Here is a 15,925-nt window from a genome sequence, read left to right as displayed (position 1 = left end):
GCAATCTCCTTCCCTGGAAAATCTAAATACATCACTTCTTCCAAGGATTTTTTTCTTTTGCTTTTTGGCTAATACCCAGCAATGCTCATGTGTTACTCCAGGCTCTGCACTCAGAAATTACTCCTGGTGGTACTTGGGGGACCATATGGGATGCCAGAGATTGGACACGGGTTGGCTGTTTGCAAGGCAAACATCCTACGAGCTATACTATAGCTCTGGTTCCGAGGGTTTTTTTGGGGGGAGGGGCTGTTTTCTTGTGTGCCCACAGGGTTCTGGGAAACATTGAGTACCTGGGATTGAACACGGTCGATTACAAGCAGGGTGAGATTATTTTGTCGATCTTCTGTTCACTTTGAACAAGAAAAGTTATGAGCCCTCTTTGCCCTGTCTGTGACCCAGCTCTTTGGAAAGGTCTCCAGTTATAGTCAACCCCACATGCCATCACCCCACTTTCTGAGGATGCCCCATCCGTCTTCTACAAAGAAAAGTGGTCATGGATACAGCAAGATACAGCTCAGAACCCACGAAGTTAGGGTGCTGGAATCTGTCATCACGGGACTGAGGTTGTTTTGGTTTTATTTGGTTTGTTCATGGTTTGGGTGCCCAACACCAGCAATGTGCAGAGGTTCTCCTGACGCCACATTCAGGAATCACTCCGGTATGATGGTGGGGCTGTATGGAGAGCCAAAGAGAGAACCAGGGACCTGCGACTGGAAGCCAAGAGCACTAACTGCTCTGCTCCCACTGAAGCGACCGAAGCAGCTTACCTGATTAATGGACCCTATACCTAACACTGAAGCAAAAAAAGGGCTGGAAATCTTAAGCGCAGGAAATGTCGGCCCGCAGCAGTTCCGGGAAATGCCACAAAGTGGCGCTGTGGGCGTTTCCCTGCCTCCCCAGGCCTGTTTCTCTTAAGAATTTCCCACCCTTGGGTTTGCTTCAGGAATAAGTATGGTATAATTAAGGATCAAGCAATCCGCTTCCACATGGGCTGCGGTACAAGAACCCACGAGTGCTTTCTTTCATTAGAGTAACCTGGGTTCTATTCCAGCCTTCAGATCTTGTGGCGTACATAACTGAATCTTCTCGGGGGTCGAGTGGGTTGTTCCCACTCTGTCTCTGGACCACGAGTGGTGCAGAAGATTGAACCTGACGTGGAAATAGCAAGGCAAAGTCATTTATTATTATTTTTTGTTCTCTTCACTCTGAGCTAGAAACCTTCTGAAGCCACTTTGCTTATGTCTGTGACCAAGCCATTGAGAAATATTTCCTGCTATGGGCAACCCACACCCTGGCACCCCACATTCTGAGGGAGCCCAAACCTCTTCTACAAGGAAGAGGCAGCATGGATACAGCAAGATAGAGCTCAGAAACCCCCGCATTGGGGTGAGGGAATCCTCCAATAAGGGACTGGGGCTGTTTGGGTTTTATTTGGTTTGTTCATGGTTTGGGGGACACAAATACAGCAACAGCAGAGGTTCTCCTGATGTTGCATTTAGGAATCACTCTGGCATGATGGTGAAGCTGTATGGGGAGCCAGAAAAATAACCGGAGCCTGTGACTGCAAGCCAAGAGCACTAACCACTCTGCTCCCGCTGCAGGGACCCAAGTGGCTTGCTTGATCCTTAATGACCCTATGCCTAACATTGTAGCAAAGAAAAGGGCTGGAAATCTAAAGTGTGGGAAAGGTGGGCCACGGCAGTTCTGGCGATACACCACGAGATGGCGCTGTGGACGTTTCAGTCCCTCTCTGGGATCATTTCTCTTTTTTTTTTTTTTTCATTTTTATTAGTGAATCACGATTAGGTACAGTTGTAGACTTACACATTTTTGTGCTTGGATTTTGGTTATACGATTATTAAGTACCCATCCCTCCACCAGTGCCCATTCTCCACCACCACTGATCCCAGTTAGTCTCTCCCATTCCCATCCCCCCCATCCCACCCTGCCTCTGTGGCAGGGCATTCCCTTTTGTTCTCTCTCTCCTTTTGGGTGCTGTGGTTTGCAAAAGAGGCATTGAGTAATCATGTTCAGTCTACAGTTTTAACTTTCAGCATGCATCTCCCATCCTGGGAGGATCCTCCCAGCATCCTTTATTTGGTGCTCCTTCTCTATCTGACCTGCCTTTTTCCCTAGCGTGTGCAGCTGGCCTCCATGCGATGGAATAAACCTCAGGGCACTTGTCTCGGCTATTCTTGGGTGTTAGTCTGAAAGAAAGGGACAGACATAGAAAGATCACTTTCATCTGGGGAACATAAAGTAACAAAACGTGCTTGTTTCTCTAAGAATTTTTCCACCCTTGGGTTTGCTTCAGTGTTGAGTATGGGGTAATAAAGGATCAAGCAAGACTCTTCCACAGGTGCAGCAGTAGGAAGGAAAGCCTGCGGTTGCTTGTCTTTCACTTGAGTAATCTGGGTTCGATTCCAGCTTTCAGATCTTTGTGGAGTGGATAGCTGAATCGCCTTGGGGGTCGAGTGGGTTGCCCTAGCTTTGTCTCTGAACCTCAAGGGGTGCAGTGGATTGAACTGAATCTTTAACGAACAAGGTAAAGGTTATTTTCTTACATTTATTGTTCTTTTCTCTGTGTACAAAAAAAGTTCTGAACGCACTCTGTGATGCCTGTGACCAAGCCCTTTGGATGTTTTCTGTCATGGGCAACCCACACCACATCACCGCACATTATGAGGGGACACGAACCCTCTTCTACACCGACGTGGGGAATGGAAGAATATACAGTTCTGACACCCTCAAGTTGGGGTGAGGGAATTCGCCATCAAGGAACTGAAGCTCTGTGTTTTACTTTTCTTTCTTGTTTGTTCCTTTATGGTTGTGGTCACACCCGGATATGCTCAGGGCCTTCTCCTGACTCTGCACTCAGGAAACACTATGGACATAATTGAAAAACCACATGGGAAGCCTATGAATATACCCGGGTCCTATGGATGCAAGGCAAAAAGCCCTATCTGCTCTGCTCCTATTGTAACAGCCCAAGCTGCGTGCTGTATCCTTAATGACCCCATTTAAGCAAAGAGAAGGGCTGAAAATCTAAAACGTGGGAAAATTTGACCCACGGAAGTTATGCTGAAACGCCATGAGATGGAGCTGTGAGCTTTTCCGTCCTTCTACAGGCCTATTACTCTAAGAATTTTCCACCCTTAGGTTTGTTTCTGTGTTAAGTATGGGGTAATTAAAGATCAAGAACAGGGCTTCAAAGGGGCAGTGGTAGGAGAGCCTTGAGGGTGCGAGTCTCTCACATGGGTGACCAGCATTCGATTCCCGCCTTCAGATCTTTTGAGATACATGGCTGAATCACCTCGGGGCTTGAGTGGGCTGCTCCATCTTTGCCTCTGGACCACGAGGGGTTCAGAGGATTGAACCTGACGTGGACAGAGCAAGGCAAATCTGCAAGGCTGGAGCAATAGCACAGCGGGTAGGGCGTTTGCCTTGCATGTGGCCGACATGGCCACCTGGGTTCGATTCCTCCACCCACTCGGCAAGCTAACAAGAGTATCTTGCCCATACGGCAAAGCCTGGCAAGCTACCAGTGATGTTTTCGATATGCCAAACACAGTAACAAGTCTCACAATGTTACTGGCCCCCCCCTTGAGCAAATCGATGAACAATGGGAGGACAGTGACTGTGACACTCTGAGCTAAAAAAACATCTGAAGTCACGTTGTTATGTCTGTGACCAAACCATTTAGAAATATTTCCTGCTATGGGCAACCCACACCACATCACCCCATGTTCTGTGGGCACCCAACCCTCTACTACAAGGAAGAGGCAGCATGTATACAGCAAGATACAGCTCAGAAACCCCTTGTTGGGGTGAGGGAATCCTCCAATAAGGGACTGAGGCTGTTTTGGTTTTATTTGGTTTGTTCATGGTTTGGAGGCCACAAATCCAGCAACATGCAGAGGTTCTCCTGGCTCTGCACTCAGGAAGCTTTCCGGCATGATGGTGGGGCTGTATGGAGGTCCAAAGTATGCGAGTGCTTTCTTTCACTTGGGTAACCTGGGTTCGATTCCAGCATTAATATCTTGAGGAGTACATAATTGGACTCACTATAAACAGTGCTTCTCTCCCACAGTCCAGGGGCTTCTCACTTGGGGCATTCTGGGACCATGGACTGAGCAGAACAGTCTTCGAGTAGCTTTTCCCAGGGGAGCGCTTCTTTGCAGCGTGGGCACTCACTTCCTTCTGGTCGCCCAGAGAAGAATCCCACCTGTCTTGGCATCCTCATGGGGGTGAGGGCATAATTGCTCACTCGAGATTTTGTCACAGTGTGCATGATCAGAAAAATTCCACCTGGACTGGCTGCTACCCTGAAAAACAGTAAGGAAGGATTCCAATTACTGTGCTGTGCCTAAGATTCTCCTTGTCCAGATAATTCTAGACCTGCAGGTTGGTTTCTATCATTTACCCGACTCAATTGCAATTCTGACATGTGGATGAATTTTCCAGGCAACAATCTAACATTTCAGCAAGATGCACAAGCAAGTAGACCAACGTCAGGTCACATAGTGCAGGGGGGCCCCGCCAAACCACTCTCCGTCCCATGGAGGTGGCCCTAGGATCCGTAGGTGCAGGGAAAGACTGACCGAATGAACACAAGGCATGAGAGAAAAAATGGAGCTTAGAAACAAAGAGAAAAAGGGACAGGCTTTATTGAGGGTGATGGGGGTATATATTAATGAGGCAGCTACACAAAGGGTCATGCTCAAAATGTGATTAGGAAAGTTACAGAGTCTATAAATTTAACCTACCATGCATTACAAAGCTTATACTAAGTTATTCATTGTCAGTTACAGCCATGACAATTGTTTTCTTGGGATAATCATACATAGGACAGGCTTTACCTGCCAAAGGTCACGTAGGTGAGGATTACCATACCACAGGCTTCACCTGCTGAGGGTCATGTAGGTCAGGATTACCATACCACAGGCTTTACCAGCTGAGGGTCACGTAGGTCAGGATAGCCGTACCTAGCACAGGCACGTAGGCTCTTGGTCAGTTAAAGGGCCAGTTACCACATCTCCCCCTTCCTTTTTTATAAAAAAATGCCAGCTAGGGGGAGCATTGACTGGGCCCCTCCAGGATATCAAGAAAATCTTTGTTTTGTGGAGGGGAGGAAAGTAGACAGAGCCCGTTTTCCCCTGCCCACCCTACTAGCGGAGGGGAGCCATGGAAAAAGGCCAGTGTTAGGCAGATAAAACCTCCATGCAGGCCCAGTGTACTCCACAGGGAGTCGGAATCAGCCATGAGGCCTCCCTTGCAGTGCTTTGCCTAGCCGCTGAACAAAATGGAATAGGGTAAAGTCCGATTCCTCCATACCCAGATTGTCAGATCAGAGAGGGGCAGGGGAGCTGGCCATGAACAACTCAAGGTTGGGTCCAACTAAATAAGACCTGCGAGCCGTCTTCTGTAGCAGCAGAATTTGTGGCCGCATGGTCTAGGGGAGCATCTTCCATTGCCAGGCGGTGATAATGCACCTGTATAGGTGCTGCCGCCAGTGAGGCAACCTGTTTGATAAAGCTGATTAGATGGTTAAACACGCAAGGGCCGATAGTAGCAATTCACAAGAGTGCAGTAAGGGGGCCCAAGAAGGGGAGTAGGTATGGGAGAAGAGTGTGAAAGCCCCAGGTAGAGGTAGAGGACTCTCGTTGGCGTTGTCTGAGCTCTAAACCCTCGCGGAGTTCCCGCATGGTATCCCGAATGACTCCACTATGATTGACATAGAAACAGCATTCCTCCCCCAGTGCGGAACAGAGTCCACCCTCTTTCAAAAAGAGAAGGTCAAGTCCTCTCCGATTCTGCAGGGCAACTTCAGACAACAAATTGAGGGATTCTTCCAAATGGGTGAACGAGCCTTCCAAGCAGCTGATGTCTGCCTCGACAGCAGCATGAAGGGAGGCTAGTGCAGAGTGTTGAGTCACCAGGGACGCGATGCCCATCGCTGCGCCCGCAAGGGTCAGGGTCAGGAGGGTAGCAACAGTGATGGCTGTGAACGGGTCGCGACGATTAAGATGGAGGTCAGTCCTATTGTCCCAAGCGTCCAAAAAGGAATTGGCCGGATGGTAGAAAACTCGGGGCAGGACAACAACGGAGACACAGAAGTCCTGGGCGGGATGAAAGACGGATCCGGCCAGATGTGGGGTAAGTCCCGCCCAAACGCACAGCCACCAGGATCCAGATGAAGGGAGAACCCACTGGTCTAACTGGAGAAAAGGATCAGGGATGTGGGTGGTGCATAGTTTGGAAGCGTCAAGGGAAGGAGGTGCGGCACCAACACAAAATCCATGGCCTGATACATCCAGGAGGGAAAGGTTCGAGAGGAAAGAGGCCCACTCACGGGAGGTATGGAATAAGGCAAGGGGCTGCCTAAGAGGTCAAAAAATGGGGGGGATGGTTGCAAGCACAGCCAGCAGCTGCATGTAAGGTTTGGGGAGGTGCGGTTGAGGGAGTCAAAAGAGGCCATGACTAAGCCACGAAGAGAGTCACTCGGGTGTGGCTCGAGACCTGGGGAAGGGACCCGGTCTGTGGGGACTACTGGGATGGGAGTACTGGGGGTGGTCGCAGGTGGAGCTGAGGGAGCCGGCTGGACAAGGTAGTGCCAGACACGAAAGAAAAATCTGATGGCCTGACTGAAGAGACCGAAGAGACCGAAGAGTGCTGCCCGAAGTGCAGACCCCCCAACGGAGGCCATCTCCCTCCCAACGGGAGCTGGGGAGCAGTTTCCCCAAGGATGTGAACAATAGGAGGAACATGCGGCAACTGTCAGCCCCAGAGGGGGGAATACATCCCGACGAGCCGGGGGCCGTGGCTCGGTGGCTGTAAATCAGGTAATCGAGGCGGGGGGTGGAGAGAGACGAGGGAGGAAGGCCCGCTACGGAAGATTCACAGCCCCAATTCTTACCAAAAAAGTCAGGCACACCTCCGCACTCAGGACGATGAGGCTGTTCTGGAAAAATGTAAATGGTAATTTCCTTCCACGAGTGGTCACAGAGGGACTTGGGCAAGGGCCGCCACTGTAAATTGGGGAAGGCATGCAAAGAACCATTGAATATGGCATGGCAGTAATCGACCTCTAAGTCAGGGAACCAGGAAAGGGTTTGGGGAGCGCACTTGCAGAAAACACGGGTGGCATCCTTCACAGCGAGTTGTCTCTCATTTGTCATCGGGTCGATGAATACTTTCCAGCAGATGGATATAGGCTGGTGTGCCTCACTGTTTGATGGTCGGCACCGGACTGGGTGGAGTGTCATTTTAACAGCATCAGCAGGATTTCCAGGGACATCTGTGGGGAAAATAGAGGTGTTCTCAGGGCCAGGCGAGGTTCTGGAATTTGTTACATGATTTATAGGTCAGACAAGGTGGGCAGGAAGCCAGCGAGCTGCTCCTTCACGGGTATCAAAAATGCAAGCATGTCCTCTGCCCCAGATCAGGACCAGGTCCGGGCCATGCCACTGAGCCGTGAGTGGATCCTTCCATTTAGGCATAGCATAGGAGTTTTTCGAGTCAGAGTGCCAGAAACGATCTGCAGCACTGCGGCCATCCTTATCCAGGCTCAAAAAATTGAGCACAAACTGCACATGGGACAGCAGTGTCTTAGGAGAGTTAGAGGCACCATATAGGTTTCTATCCTTCACCAATTTGGAGATATACATTTTAAGGGTAGAGTGGGCTCTTTCCGCGATACCCTGGCCTTGTGGATTGTAGGGAATTCTGGTAGTATGCTGTATTTGGAATTGTTTGAAAAAGTTCTGAAATTTTTTTTCCAGTATAGCCTGGGCCATTGTCCGTTTTAATGCACTGAGGCTTCCCCGGGATAGATAGGCAGTAAAGAATATGAGCGATAACATTCTTAGAGGCCTCGCCTGTCTGAGCAGATGCACAGATATACCCGCTGAAGGTATCTATTACCACATGGACATATCTGAGCCGTCCAAAAGAGGAGACGTGGGTGACATCCATTTGCCAGAGTGCGTTAGGAACCAAGCCTCTGGGATTGACTCCCAGGTGGGGTGCAGGCAGAAAGGTGACACAAGACTGGCACTGCTTAATGATTTGTCAGGCCTGCTCTTGAGGGATTTTAAACATCATTCTTAAAGTATTAGCGTTAAGATGATGAAGTGCATGAGCCTTAGTGGCCTCGGATACGGGGTCTGGACTGGAAACAGAGGCTGCAATCAGCCAAGTAGCCCGATCAGCCCTGTCATTGCCTTTGGATAGTGGGCCAGGGAGCCCAGAGTGGGCTCTCAGATGGCCTATGAAAAAGGGGAGACGGCAGGAGCGGATGCACTGTTGAATCTGTAAGAACAAACTGGTCGCCTGAGAGGATTCCTTAATATAGCTGACAGTTTCAAGGAGCGGAACGGAAAAGGCTACATAGGCACTATCTGTGTATAGATTAAAAGCTGTCTGAGGGAAGTTCTGAAAAACTTCACAGACGGCCGACAGCTACACCAACTGGGCGGACGTATAGTCTGTGTGAGAGAAGACAACCTTCTCTTGGTGCACGTATGCTGCCATCCCACTAGAAGATCCATCAGTGAAGATAGTGGGAGCCCCGGGGATGGGGTTATTTCTAGTGACAGTGGGGAAGATCCATCTGTGTATCTTGCAAAATTGAACCAGTCGGTCTGGAGGGTAATGATTATCTATGAGTCCCTCAAAAGAGACATAGGCTATGGGCCAGTCATCGGAATTCTGGAGTAGCCAGTTTACCTGGTCTCGGTCGTAGGGCTGAATGATGGTGGTTGGCTCTAAGCCGAAGTATTTTCTGCAATATTCCCTCCCTAGGCTGATTAATGAGGAAACAAGGAGGTAATAGGGAGTGAGGACACGTCTGGGGGTCGAGGATAGAGACAACCAGGAAACGGGATGGGTCTGCCAAACAAGACCTGTAGGGGAGTGTGGGGTCTCAAAAATTATCAGAGAAAACGGGAGCTCATAGTTCAGGGCAACAATAAACTGTTCATCAATGGCACGCTCTACAAGGGCAAGGGCGCGTCGGGCGTCATCTGTAAGTGTACGGGGGGAACTAGAATCGGGATTGCCCCGAAGGGTGTCAAATAGAGGCTTAAGGTCATCTTGTGTCAGCTTAAGGCAGGGTTGGAGCCAGTTAATATTGCCTAATAGCTGCTGAAAGTCATTTAAAGTCCTCAATGTGGAAGTCATGAGCTGAGCCTTCTGGACTCTGATTCTAGATCGGTCGATCTGAAAGCCTAAGAAGGAGTAGGGGTCACTCATCTGAATTTTGTCTTGGGCTATGGAAAACCCTGCGTGAGTTAGGGTGTCAATCATATGATTGCAGCAACGCATAACTTCATCTGGGTGCGGGCCAACAAGCAGGATATCATCCATATAATGGACGATGTAAAGATCCGGCCATTGTTCCCTGACGGGGGCCAGAACACTCGCAACAAACTTCTGACACAAAGTGGGGCTGTTGGCCATTCCCTGAGGTAGCACCTTCCACTGAAACCGCTTCATCGGGCCTCTGAAATTTGTGACCGGAACACTGAAGGCAAATCGGGGGTGATCAGCAGGGTGGAGGGGGATGGAGAAAAAACAGTCCTTTAGGTCAATAACAATCTTGTGCCATAGAGCGGGGATGACTACGGGCAATGGTAAGCCAGGTTGTAATGCTCCAAAGACCACCATGGTCTTGTTTATTGCCCTCAGATCCTGGAGCAGATGCCACTTCCCCGATTTCTTCTTGATCACAAAAATGGGCGTATTCCAGGGGGAATTGGTCAGTTCTATGTGTCCAGCAGCGAGCTGCTCCTGCACTAGCGCCTCCGCTGCGGCCAGTTTTTCAGAGGACAGGGTCCATTGATCTACCCACACAGCGTCATCTGATTGCCAGATAATCTTATCAGTGTGGGGTACAGGCAAGTCAACGGCCATTATGGTAAATTTCCCAGTACTTGTCGTCCTACAGAGAGGGAAGGCATCACGGGTTCAGTGAGGCCCTGGGAGTGCCTTCCCAGACCTTGACTAGGAAGATAGCCCTGCTGAAGTAAAAGATCTAGGCCTTTGGTATCTACTAGGATCGGGTCCATTTGGGACAAGATATCCCTCCCCCACAGATTAACAGGCAGGTCGGGGAGGACATAGGGGCGGACGTGGCCTTCCTCTCCTTCGGGGGTCCGCCACTTGAGTTCAGCTGAACTTAATATTGGGTTTTTTGAATGACCAATCCCCTGCAGGTGTGTTAAAGAGGGGGAGAGTGGCCATTCGGGCAGCCAGTCCCTAGTAGTAATGATGGTAGTATCAGCTCCAGTATCTATAAGGCCGGTAAAGGGCCTGCCTAAGTTGGTGAGGGTCAGGAGTGGCTTACACTCCTTTATAGCCTGAGCCAAATGCACCCCCAGTGGCACAGGGCCGGTGGCAGCAGGAGCAAGGCCAGGCGGGATGAGGAGCAATTCATCAATTCATAAATGCACCCAGATCTATACTTAGGAAGGAAGATGTAGTCATGGCCATAATGCTAAGCTGGCCAGTGAGAGTATTATCTATAGTGCCGGGAAGGACCTGGAATTCTTCCAGTATAAGATTCCCCCTCCCGATAATGAGGCCAAACTTTCCAGCAGACAGAGGCCCCTGGAAATTAACTGGGATGGGCTGAGGTCCCTGTGCCTGGGTTAAGATTGTGGGGGAGGTGGTACGGAGGTCCAATTTGGAGCTTCCTGGGATGGCACGCAGGAGGGAATCGAAGCCGGAGGGGGAACAAGGGCCAGAGGCGGAAGAGTTTGGGGAGGAAGAAAGGGGGTGCCCCAGCTGCCTGCTGCATTACGGGGCCCTGGGGCCGGCCCCGCGACAAGTTTCCCGGGCGAGAGGTAACTCCAACCTGGCAGTCTGATGCCCAATGGTACCCGTCCTTACACTTGGGGCATAATGTATGGGGCACGCACGCCCTCTCCCGCTCTGGGCAGTGGTGCCGGAAATGACCAGGCTTGTTGCAGCCAAAGCACAATCTAGGGTCAATTGGAGCGGTCATGGGAGTATGGGTTAAACCTTTAAAGGACGCCCCAATGGCCAGTCCAATTTTGTGAGAGGCGGGGTCTACATCGGCGCACAGGCGGAGGTAGTCAGAGAGGGTCTTGCCTCCTTTATGAGGACGAAGGACGTCCTGGCAGACAGAATTAGCATTTTCATAGGCTAGGTGGCAAATAAAGTCGTTATCAGTGTCGCCTCCCCCCAGGAGGCTCTCAGAAGCCTCCACCAGGCGGCCAACAAAGTCATTGTAGGGCTCGTTAGGGCCCTGGTGGACTTTGGAAAGAGAGGTGACAACGGAACTCTTGGTTGGGAGACCCTTCCAAGCCTTCAAGGCTGCCGCCTGAATCTGTGTGAGAAGGCCAGGAGGGAACGGAGCCTGAACCTCGTTAGAGGAGAAGGAATCATTACCCAGGAATTTGCTCAGTACCCAGGGGGAGGAGGACCCTCCCGCAGCGAGATTCCGCCGGGCCATATCCTGACAGCGATCATGATGATCCACCTTCCAGAGCAGATAGTCTCCGCGGCTTGAAACGACACGGGTCAGGGAAAACCAATCATTAGGGGTGAGCCAGCTCTCGCTAAGGGATTCTAAAAGGCTCAGGGTAAAGGGGGCAGTTGGACCTCCTTTGGACCAAAGGAGGCAACAGCATCCTTAATGTCTTTAATATCACTAAACTTCAGTCTTTCATAGTGCTGTCGTCCATGGGCTCCCACGTGGGTCTCACCTGGCTCTGAGTCCCTTGCATCCCTGCCCGGATTAGGAGCCTCCTCGATGCCCTCACGGTCATCTGGGAAGTCTGCCTCTTGGGCTGCTCCCTATCTCTCCTCCCCTGAAGGGGCCTGAGGTGAGAGGCATCTACCAGACCGGAGAGCAGGAAAGATCTGAGGGGCTTGCAGCCGAGCTTTAAGTGGCGGGCTTAGTGAGTCAGGCGGGGTATTTGGAGATAGATCAAGCTGCCTGATCTGCCCCAGGAGGTCCAGGAATTCCTGCTTTTGTTGTATGAAGGAGCGGAGCATTTGAGTATTCTGCGCCAAGCGGTGGGGAACAAGGCGAAGGTCAGGACCCACAAGGGGTGGAGAAAGACAATCGCTCACCCCGAAAGAGACCTCGGGATTGTATGGAGGGGGGCAGCGAGGGTGGGCGAGGGGGCCATTGGGGACCTCTCAGGTGCACGAAAGCATGTGGCTGCATCCCCGAGGTCAGCAACGTTCTCAGGGGGATGGGCATCAGAGTCCACAGAATGCGGAGGGGAGTGCTTGGGGAGGGGATCCCTGATGACTGGATATAAGCGTGGCATCGAACATTCAGGGGGATCGTACTGAGAGCCTGCAGGAGGTTTCTCAGGTGGCTCCTCAGTGGGCATAGGATTGACACAGAGGGACACGGGGACTGACAAGGTTCCTCTGTCTCTGCGGTGGGGGTGGGGAGAACAGAAGGCGGACTGGAAGGCATGCGGGAGTGAGGGTTAAAAGGGCCATAATCTTTAAGGTCTCAGAGTCTTGAATTATCTGGTGGGCATCTGACTGAACATGTCGGACTCGAAGGACCTCATTAATGAGATTCCAATAAGAGAAAGTCGGAACGGGGATTCTCTTGGGGCCAAACGTCCTGTAATAGTCTTTAAGACAGTCTCCTACACGGCCCCAACATTTCTCATTGATGGTCCCTCCTTGAGGGAACCAGGGACAGATCTTCTCAATAAGAAGAAAGAAATCTACGAGATCCTTTTTCTTGACCTGGATACCCCGGTGATTAAGGGATGTCTTTAAACCATGAATAAACAATTCCTTCTTGCTTAAACTCTGACCCATTGTCAGAGGTCAGGAGAAACAGCGTTCAAAGATACAGATACACACGAATATACAGATTACGAAACAGAAAATGAGAAATATAGGAAGAAGAGAGGGAGTAAGACAGATGAAAGGAATAGAAGGCAGACAAGATATAAAGATTGACGAGACAGGAGATGGGTCACTGGAAGGCTGTACCCCGTGTGAATACCTGGGAAAAACAGACGCGAGACACGGGGGAGTCCCAACAAAGGGGCCCACTCAGGTGCTTGTCTGGCCGGTGGGAAACTTAGCCGTAGTGGATCAGCCAAAGGTGACTTGCGGCCGACGTCTAAGTCAGCACCACCATAGACCATATGTTTCCCGTGGAACCACAGGCAGCCCAACCGGATTCCGTAGCCTTTTCGGGGATCTTAGGGGTGCCCAGCCGTGGAACAACAGACTCGAATCAGAGGCGAGGACGCCCCTGACCGCTCATTCACTCACACACACATTCCACAAAGGACACGACAAAGGGGCATGGGGGGGGGGGGGCTTATCCAACCCAGTGACCGTCTCATATACCTCATATGAGACTGAACACTTAATTCTCCCCTGATGCCGCCCCGTCGACCTCTATAATGAGGCAGGAGCTAGTACCCACTCAGCCTCGAACGAGATGGGGATCTGCCCACTCGGCCTCAAACGAGACAGGGATTTTTGATTAGGCGTGCACTTACCTTTCCGTGCGTCCCGGTGGCCACCGCTTCCTGAAGGGGAGTTTGGCAGTCGTCTCCCAGACACCACCCCGTGTGGGCGCCAGTTGCGGGGGGCCCCGCCAGACCACGCTCCGGCCCACAGAGGTGGCCCTAGGATCCGTAGGTGCAGGGAAAGACTGACCAAATGAACACAAGACACGAGAGAAAAAATGGATCTTAGAAACAAAGAGAAAAAGGGACAGGCTTTATTGAGGGTGATGGGGGTATATATTAGTGAGGCAGCTACACAAAGGGTCGTGCTCAAAATGTGATTAGGAAAGTTACAGAGTCTATAAGTTTAACCTACCATGCATTACAAAGCTTATACTAAGTTAATCATTGTCAGTTACAGCCATGACAATTGTTTTCTTGGGATAATCATACATAGGACAGCCTTTACCTGCCAAAGGTCACGTAGGTGAGGATTACCAAACCACAGGCTTCACCTGCCGAGGGTCACGTAGGTCAGGATTACCATACCACAGGCTTTACCTGCTGAGGGTACTGTAGGTCAGGATAGCCGTACCTAGCACAGGCACGTAGGCTCTTGGTCAGTTAAAGGGCCAGCTTCCCACAACATAGCTGTGTAAAAATTTTCCAACTCAAAAGAACAGACACAGTAAGTGGAAATAACACCCTCTGCAGAAAAGTGAAGCCTCAGTTTAAAGTGAAAATTAAAAGGGGCCTGAGACTGGGTTTGGGTCTAGCTGAGTTTGGAGCCCGGGCTTCACATGTGAAGGCAATGATGTATCCCTACACAGCCGAGATGGACCTTTGCAAACATCTCACCTGAAGCAGATTCCTCTGCAGGATCATTGAGTTTTTTGTTATCTTGTTATATTTACTTAGGTGGGGAGAGAGTCACACCAAGCATTGCTCAAGGATTCCTGCTGCTGGGGCACTGGGGGCCATGTGGTGTGCTGGAATGGAACCATAGTTTTCTTCCTGGTGCCAAGCAAGTGTCCTTCCTAATGCAAAACCACTAGTGCTGAACCATTGAGTTCTTTTCAACACACTTGTCCTTGCTTTCTATCAAATGTAAAGTCACAGTATTTCCCCTGTAATAAAAATAATTTTGGGGGAGTCGGTGCCATAGTACAGGGGTAGGCATTTGCCTTGCACACAGCCAACCCAGCTACAATCCCAGGCATCCCATATGCTCCCCCAAGTACCCCTAGGAATAATTCCTGAGCGAAAATCTAGGAGTAACCCCTGAGCATCAATGGATGTAACTCAAAAAGCAAAAATTTAATAATTTTTTTAGGTTTTATAATTTTAGTATATGTGCTGCCAAACGGTTGGAAGATACCATGTTGAGTGAAGTTAGCCATAAAAAGAAACAAAAACAGGATGATGTTACTCATCTATGAAATACAGAACACTGGATGTAGAAATGTACTCTAAAGGGGCTACTTAAATCATCCCTGACTCCAGTGTTTAGAGAGGAGCTGGTCAAAGAAGGAAAGAAATCTGGGGGCAGGAGAGAACCAGAAGTTTACAGGGATCAGGGCTTCATATATGCCAGTGACATGAGTGAGGGGTGTAGCCATTTACCCAAAAATACAGATGCAACAGAACTGAAAACAAGAGATCTAAGCCGCAATCACTGAAACTTAGTCATGTGGTTGTACAGAACAGGCGGGAGTGGAGTTGGGACTGGGGTGGGTATGGAATATGGGAACATGGGTGGAGGGAAGTTGACGTGGGTGCAGGGATTGGTGTTGAATTATTGTATGCCTAAGTACAACTACGAATAACTTTGAAAATCCTGGCACTTAAAAAAAAGCAATACAATAAAATAAATTTCCAGATTTCAGCACCCACTGAAGTTAAAGACCCTCTAGTCCCAGCATTAGGCTCTGAATTTTTTTTGCTTTTTGGGGTCACACCCTGCAATACACAGGGATTACTCCTGGCTCATGCAATCAGGAATTACCCCGGAGGTGCCCGGGGGACCATATGTGATGCTGGGAATCGAACCCAAGTCGGCCGCGTGCAAGGAAAATGCCCTACCTGCTGTGCTATCACTCCAGCCCCAGGTTCTGATATTTTTCCTGTGGTGCTGAGACCATAGATGTGGTTGGGGGATGTAGCTGGACCACCTTTCAAGTCACATGCTTGGTTCACAAAGTACCCCCAATGGCATAATATTTAGTTTCAACAAGAGAATCTTACCAGCACACGTGTATGCAATATCCATGTTCCCAAATCAAATTGCTGCAATGCCACATCCAGAACCTGTGATTTGAATTCTCAAATCAAAAACAATACAAAAGAATTAGTCCCATGTTGAATGCAACACCCCTGAATGGCTGAGCAGGTGAAAGACATCTCCATGATTCTCACAGTTCAAATAAGCGTATAGAAAGGAAAACTCTGCTGGAAGTGTCTCT

General features: G+C 50.0%; 1 pseudogene; it reads right to left on the bottom strand.

The window, feature by feature from the left end:
- Positions 1–9,901: 9,901 nt before the first annotated feature.
- Positions 9,902–15,925, bottom strand: part of LOC130022191 (putative zinc finger protein 66) — a 58,807-nt pseudogene continuing 52,783 nt past the window's right edge.

This window comes from Sorex fumeus, unplaced genomic scaffold (genome assembly GCF_029834395.1).
Source record: "Sorex fumeus unplaced genomic scaffold, SorFum_2.1 ptg000019l, whole genome shotgun sequence".
In the NCBI taxonomy this organism is placed as follows: Eukaryota; Metazoa; Chordata; class Mammalia; order Eulipotyphla; family Soricidae; genus Sorex; species Sorex fumeus.
This window is presented reverse-complemented; position numbering and strand designations above follow the sequence as displayed.